This window comes from Diplotaxodon limnothrissa, linkage group LG6, assembly GCF_057381915.1.
Source record: "Diplotaxodon limnothrissa isolate DT_005_m linkage group LG6, D_limnothrissa_male_GT1.1, whole genome shotgun sequence".
Lineage (NCBI taxonomy): Eukaryota > Metazoa > Chordata > Actinopteri > Cichliformes > Cichlidae > Diplotaxodon > Diplotaxodon limnothrissa.
Genome location: NC_140601.1, coordinates 33,420,113 through 33,428,437, shown reverse-complemented (window position 1 = coordinate 33,428,437; position 8,325 = coordinate 33,420,113). Strand labels below are relative to the sequence as shown.

At 37.3% G+C, this 8,325-nt stretch overlaps 1 long non-coding RNA gene across 1 annotated transcript; it reads left to right on the top strand.

Moving 5' to 3' along the window:
• Positions 1-374: 374 nt before the first annotated feature.
• Positions 375-2,856, top strand: LOC146630954 (uncharacterized). Its single transcript, XR_014906263.1, has 4 exons — positions 375-595; positions 1,925-2,187; positions 2,281-2,452; positions 2,837-2,856. It is a non-coding gene; the product is annotated as an uncharacterized LOC146630954 (long non-coding RNA).
• Positions 2,857-8,325: the final 5,469 nt, after the last annotated feature.

Genomic DNA, 8,325 nt, shown 5'->3' with positions numbered 1-8,325 from the left:
ATTTATTCTGATTATTTGTTGTACATGCTTTGTCTGTGTTTGTGTAGCCCTTTAGAAAGATGTAAGTGTGAAAATTAAGATTTCTGTAAGTGTACAGCTCCAAGGTTAGCAGCGACTAATAAAGAGAACAAAAATCTGTAGAGAAATAAAAAACACCAATGAGCCAAACCAACATGAATTAATTAAGAGATAAACAGAGCGTGCAGGCGAGTTTTATTACCCAAAGCTCCTGTAGGATAGAAGCCATCCCTCTTCCTCCTCTTCATTCCATCATCCCCTCTCTGTTTCACTTGATTACTTCTGCTACTCTCTCCCTTAATGTCTATTTTTTCTCGCCTCGGTTTCTCAGTACCCACACAGCAAAAATGCCAGTGTTGATTTTTCAGTGTTAGTAGATTTCAACAGAGTTCCGAGTTAGTTCAACACTTAATCGAGTTAAAATAACACATCGGGAGTTGATTCCTGAAAAGTGTAAGTGTAGATTTTAGTCGTTACTGCATTTTAACACTGTGGGTGTTAAATTAGACCACACCTTCATTTCCTGTGGAGCTTCGCAATCCAGAATCTTCGGTCGCCATTTTTTCTTGCTGATGCGGTAAGTTTTATTCGGTTAAATATTAAGTTTTAGATTGATGTTAGAACAAGTAACATGATAACTAGTAAAAGAAATAGTATTTATATCAAAATACATCATCTTTAAGTGTCATATTTGAATTTTAACTGTTTTTGTTAAGCTGGGCTACTGCTAGCTAGAACTCTGCAAAGTACCAGTTTCTTTCCTAATATTCATTTAGCATAATCTGGCTATTGGCAGACTGTAATGAATATTACATGTTAATATATTTCACAGTTTTTATTAAATGCCTTTTATTTATTTTCGAATTAAACTGCCAAAGCCTTAGGGTCAGTGGTCTCAAACTCGCGGCCCAGAGGCCACTCGTGGCCCAAAGGCCACTTGCGGCCCACGTCAGGTGAGGTGAAGAAGTATAATGCAATTTGGCCCTTAAAGTGACTTTTTTTTGTCATTAGCCAAAAATTATTTAATATAAAGGCAATGAGGGCAGAGTGTTACCGGCCCTCATGGGTAGTGTAGTCCGTGCTGCGGGGAGAACGTGTGGAACTGCCCCTCCCGTTGTGTGTTTGAGCGCGAGAGAGGGAGAAAGTAAGAGCTGTTACCGATGAGAAATGGAAGAAGAGAGCATGTAAATATAATAATAACCACTGCCGCCAAAATGAGTGCCTGGTTGTAAGAAAGCTGTTTAGATTCGACTGTACACTGTGTTCGCTGACAGTAAAGCTACAAGCCCGACAACCCAGCGTATTGGCCAGAGGTGTCATTACCACGGTTCAGAGCCGCGGACCTGGCCGAGGTAACAAGAGAGTACAAACATGTGGAGGGATTGGCTTTGTTAGTTCAGTGAGAGTCAAAAACTAATGTGTACACTTATTTCTGCATTTTTATTTTGTTAAATATGAATAAAATTACAGCAGAAGTGCTGCAAAGTGTCTGACCAGAAAGAGAGGACCATTGTGTTAATTTGGTAGTTCAATTAAAGGCATCGGTTAGTTAAGAGGGAGAGGGGGGGATGCGTTCATATTTGCAGTTTTGTCTTGTTATACAATATTTGAAATTTAAAAACGAACAAACCAAACGCTACATTGTCAGGAATATTTGTGGGGAGGGTTTTTATCGCTTAAAATATATAAAAAATAATAAAATAGAAATATGGTTCCTACTAACCCCTGTGATAGTTGAGAGAATACTGTATTGCAGTCATGTTACACAGCTTGTACTACTTAAAAAATGGATCAAGGATGTTTTTCTTAACAAAATTAATTTTAACTCAGTCTAAAGGGACTAGACATGCTAGATATTTTGCAAAGAAATGGTGTTATATGCTGGACCTTATTTTACTCTTGGCAGGTGGTGATATGCTGGTTCCCGAGAAGAGATGAACTAATCAAAGTCAGCTTTTCAAGACAGCCCCAAGACTCTTCGCAACTTGTGTTCAAATGTGAGGCCGTTGTCAGGTGATAAATGCAAGGAAGAGGCACTCAACTGACATGAAACATGTCAAAGACAACATGAAGGTGACATTTCAACATAGGCAAAAAGTGGTTCAAGAACCTGCCATAGCTTCTACTGTCCTGGACCTTTTCCCAAGATTTCTGGATACACCTGGCTTGGTAAGGCATAAAATAATTTAATGACTGCTTTGTGGTTCCTTTGTTTGTTTTCTTGTTAATGTGTTGTTTCTGTTGTTACACTTTGTGTTTAAGATTGACCAAGACTTCACAATGCTGTTTTTTGGGGAGGAAGTGTCTGGTAAGTTCCTTGCAAAGTGGCCAACATTCTTCAAGCCAAGGATCATCAAAGATTGCAAAAATCTGTCCCAGAGTACAGAATTGGATGAGCTGCTCATTTCTGCACAGCGTTACTCTAACGAGGCTGGTAAGTGTAAGTTGGAAATGGTAGATTTTGCATGCCTTTACAGCATTTGCTTAATTCCCACAACACAATATATCACTCATTTCTGTATGGTATGAAAACAAGCTTACAAACATGTTAAACCTGAAATGACATTTAATGTAGTTTGAACACAAAAAAAGTTACATAATCTTACTATTGTTATGACTCGATATCTACTTCACTTGGTGGCCAGAAGATTTTAAGTCTCTAGAAATGAATTTTTATACCAAGGCGCTGGAAAACTGCCTTATTAGAAAAATTATCAGGTGTCTAAAATGTCATCATGGTATTACATAACGTGGAAAAATGACTGCTGTGGTCCTTTAAATGACAGTAATTGTGATGATCTTAATTTCTATTCTGTAGTTTGGGACTGCGAGGCGGCTGCCATCTTTTGCTGCTTCACTTCACTCCAACATCTAGGGGAAGGACGTCTTCAAAGATTAGCACATCAGATGCTGCTCACCACCTAATGAAATTCATCAAGGTATGCTTTTTAGAATTGTATATTTCTCTTTTGATGAGAACAGATGCAAATTATCAACGGCTGATATTTTAAGATGGCAAGGTGATCCAACCTGCAGCAGATGTATCTATCCCAGACAAGCTTGGTGTTGCAGGACTGACATGTCATTGTTTCTATTAAAACTAAATGTACACATTGAAACAAAAATAATTGTGCGCGCGGAGTGAAACATTTTAATATTGTCATAATTTCAAACAGCAATGCCTCAACATCAGATTATCAATTTTGTTTAATGTGAATCACTTGGTTTCTTTCTCTCCCTCAGGTGGGAGGTAGCACAGAGGCTTTTCTTAAGGCTGGCCCCACTCAGCCATTCGTCCTGTGGGTTGGAGAAAGAAAGAACATCATCCAAAGTTTCTACCCAAAGTTTCTACATTGTCCTAGATCAAAAGGTCATTCCCTGTGTGACACAGATGGGAGATGCAGGTTTTGACAAGGCAAAACTTTTCAAGGCACATTTTTTAATTTGCCGTGTCCTTTGATAAGGCATTGGACAACTTCTACACATTCATCCAGACCATCAAGTGTATGGCATTGATGTTGGCAGCGTGAAGGACAGTCCTCGGGTCAATGAAACAAGAGGAAGTCTTCACTGTACGGTTTAAAGATATCCACTATTCAGCACTTTGACTGGAAATGTTCATCTGTTACATTTGCAAGATACACCACACAAGTTGCTCAGTGTTATTTAGACATTTGAAGTTCCAGCATGGTTTGTACCCAGGAAAGTTTTTACGTTTGACCTGTGGAGAGCCTGGATGTTCATTTATCTTTCACACGTACTCTGGTTACAAGCGGCACTTATTCCGAGCACATGGAGACTGCGTTCACTCTGAGGTCATCAACAATTTTGAGCCTGTACCTAACGATGGAACCTCTGTTTCACAGCCTGTAAATGTGGCTCATCCCATGACAATAACTACACCGGTTCCAGTTGAAAAAAGGCAAATACTGAACATGTGCAGCTCTGTTATTGCTCAAGTACAATCATCAGGAGTTCCTGAAAGTACTGTACAGTGTTTAGTTGGTTCATTGGAGGAACTGGTTAATGACATCCATGCACATGCAAAACAATCTGTTGTCGACTGTTTGTCAACTGATACATCAAGAGAAACCTTAGAAAAAGTTGAGGATTGCTTTGATCAGCTTGAAAATCCATTTTCATGTCTTAACACAGAATCTAAAAGGATAAGATATTTTGAGCAAAAATGGAAAATAGTTGAACCCATAGAGCATGTTCTTGGTGTGCGTTTTGATGTACGCAAAGATAGAACAACAGGGACATACAGGCAAGTTCCTGTCAATGATAAATTCATGTACGTTCCTATCATGGGATCCCTTTCATCTATGTTTCGAAACAGTGAACTTTGTAGCAGTTTCCAGAAAAAAAAACTAAACATGGAGGGATTGTACAGAGATTTAAATGACGGCTCCTACTTCAAAAATCACAGTTTATTCTCACAACAAGAACATGCTCTCCAGATCCAGCTCTACTATGACGATTTTGAAACTGCTAATCCTTTAGGCTCAAAAAAGGGGGTGCACAAACTTGGTTGTATTTATTTTGTTTTGAGAAATTTGCCACCAGAGTTAAATTCTGTGTTGATGAACATTCATCTTGTAGCCCTTTTTCATTCAGAAGACTTAAAAAAATATGGGTTTGATCCTATCCTAAAGCCACTTGTTGATGATCTAAAGATTTTAGAGACTGAAGGAATGCAAGTGCCCTTTTCAGCCACACCTGTGAGAGGTTCGCTTTTTCAGATTACAGGTGACAACTTGGCTTTACATAGCATTTTTGGTTTTGTTGAATCATTTAGTGCAAACTATTGTTGTAGATTTTGTTTAACTGATAAGACAGAGTTGCAGTCAGTTTTTAGTGAAGATCATGTAGGCTTAACACTGCGTTCCAAAGAACTTCATTACAAACACTGTGGTGCCATTCAACAAAATCCTGCTTTGGCCTCAACATTTGGTGTAAAAAGAAATTGTTTACTCAATTCACTTCGGCTGTTCCATATTTCAGACAACTATGCTGTAGACATAATGCATGATCTACTAGAGGGAGTGGTGCAGTATGAGTTAAAGCTTGTGTTTCAGTACTTGATTAAGACCTCTTTGATATCCTTGAATTCATTGTCACAGAGAATTATAAGCTTTAACTACGGATATGCACAGAGAAGGAACAGGCCAGGTGGGCTAAAACTGGATGACAACAGCAAAGATCTTGGGCTTAATGCTGTGCAGTCATGGTGTCTTTTGCGGAATAGCCCATTGATTTTTGGAGATATCGTTTGCAGAAATGATGGACATTGGAACTTGCTACTTTTGTTAGTTCAAATTGTGAACATTGTTTTTTCACCCATTATAACTCATGGCATGACTTGCTATTTGAAACATCTGATTGCCGATCATCACAAGGCTTTCAAATCTCTCTTTCCAGAACGGAATTTGATTCCAAAGCACCACCTAATGATCCATTACCCACGCTGCATTAGAAAAATTGGGCCACTCATACATATGTGGTGCATGAGATTTGAAGCAAAGCACAAGTTCTTCAAAAGATCTGTAAAGAACTTTAAAAATATCACAAAAACACTAGTAAAAAAACATCAGAATCAATTAGCCTTTCATTTTGAAAATTTTTATTTTAAAAGATTACAGTTCGGCCCCATTAATGAAGTCTTGGCCAGCAGCTTAAAAGGCAGTGAAGCACTGAATAAAATGTTTGATGTTTCTTCTATTGTTTCTACAACTTCCTGGGTCAAAAGTTATGGTACAGAATATCAAGTTGGGATGTATGTTTGTTCTGGTGTTGAAAATGAGATGCCTTTGTTCAGTAAGATTGTCAGTATAATTGTTAGCGATTTCAATACTTATCTTCTAACTTGTAAGGTCTCAACAGTATATTTCAATGATCACTTAAATGCATTTGTTATTGAGGATGGATTAGATGTCTTTGCACTGATCTCTGTAGATGATCTGGTGTACTATAGACCTTATGATAGGCAATTTTCAAATGGCACTGATGACAAAATGTACATTGTCCCATACTGTAATTTTGTATGACTTGTTTACTTGTGGTGTATCTGAATACAAAGTATTTTGGAACGTTAATGTCTTGTATTTCTTTGTAATGGGTGGATGTTGGGGGTTAATTGTAGCAGTAGAGATATCAGAGATTAATGGGAGTTTATTGTAATCTGGTGGTATTAATGATTTGACTGACACTAGTGTTAGTGTTAGAAAATTAACACTATTCAGAGTTGAATTTTTTAACACCAGGGCTAGTGTAAAGTACCACCAACACTATTCGGTGTTAATTTTTAACACTTAACACCAGTGTAGAATATTTTTGACACTGGTCAGTGTTACTCAGTGTTAATTTTTAACTCTGTGCAGTGTTAAAATAACACTAGCTCGTTGTTAAAAATATAACACTTTGAAAAGTGTTAATTTAACACTCAAAAGAGTGGACACATATAGACACTTTTCTAGTGTTAAATTTAACACTCACAGTGTCAATTTAACACTGGCGATTTTGCTGTGCAGTGTCCAAAGGGAACTGAGCGCACTGAGGAGAAAAGAGGAAGCCTGCAGCTCTTTCTGTTTGCACCCCCTCATCGAGAGGCAGATGAAAAGTTCAGCTGGACTATGTGTTCACACCTGTATCCTCCTCTTCATCATCTCTATTGTGCCTCTCGTTCCTTCACTGTGCTAGCCAACCTCACTTGAATGTTTTAGTTCTACTTTATCTATAGATTAGTGATCATATATTCTAATCTATTCTTTTTCTTTCCTCTGATCTCACTCCACCTCCTCTCTGCATGAAAGGTGAAATCATGCTCATTACAAACAGAAAGCAGGGTTTTGATTAAAGGGCAGCTTTAATTTTAGATCTTGTGTAATTAGGACCTCTGCATTGGTATGCTCTTGTGTGCAATATTGCGTGTTTGAATACGTTGGCGTATTAAAACAAGACCACAGTGGAGGCTTGAATATCTGCTGGAATTTTGTGTCACACCTCTGATCCTGGGTCTTTGTCTTAATTTCTCTCTCGCCCAGTGTGACCCATGAACGCATCCGCCGACGCACTCACTCCTCATCTCTTTTGTTTGTTCTTCTGTTGAAAAATATCTTTCAGAGAAAATGGAAAATTTAGCAGCAGGCTTTGACAACAGTCTTACACGCTTTGAATGTTTATCTGCTGCATTGTCACTGAATACAAATAAAGAGCTGGGGTTGTAAATTTGTAAACTTTAGAGGTACACAACCTGCTGTTAGTCATCTTCAGCAGAGATAGCTAATACTCAGATTATTTAAATAACACCTTCATTTCTTTAATTACACTAATGCATTATGTGTGCAGTATGTTCTGTTATCTAAATTTTGAACTGTTTGTAATACTGATTCACTGATTTTTATCTGTTGTCTATGACACTGACCTTTTTAGTGATGCTAATTGGACCATTTCACCACACCACTTGTTACTTTTCATTTGAAATATATCACATTATTACCACATTATATTATTTTAATAAATAACAAAACTAGCCAAATATTAGATTACAAAACTAAATTAAAATTAGTCTGATGATTGATATCATCGATGATGCTAATATCTGCTGTTTTGTTTAGTATATCCAGACAGCTCGCTTGCCTAAACCACACAAAGCTCCCAGCAGTGAAAATGTGTCTCAAGGGTACGATTTCCTGCTGTCCTACATATGAGAAAGAACCACTGTGAAATAGCCACATAAATCTTAATAAAACATTTTTGTTTCATTAACTTATTCTCTTTTTCCAAGTTTTATTTCATACTGATGCTAAACCCACTTTTGAGTGTGGGTGTTTGGAGGATGCTGTCTAAAGTCTAAAATTGCAACCTAATTGCATGCAATCAAAATTATATTTTATCAAAACTACATCTAAAGTTAGCAAGGCATTAGACTAAAAGAAGAAACTATTAAAAAACTAGCTAAACAAAAACCAGAATATGAAAAATAAAGCTCAGCCAGTGAGCTAAATCTGAATGAACCAGTTTCTGGAAGAAATCTTTCTTTAAAATGGATAATTAACAGTGTCAGCCATTCCCTAGAAAGGTTTTCTGGCAGTAATCCCTAAATAAAAATGATAGCTAAAAGGAAAATAAGGATAAAATGGAAAACATGCAATAAGTAAAAAAAAAAAACAAAAACAGAAATTGGTGGTATTAATAGACAAGTAATAGAAAGTAGAGTCATGTTCAGTTCATCATCAGTCCATGCTGAAATACTGGATGCAACAGTACTAACAAGAATCAGTACTACCCAACAGTACCTTATATTGT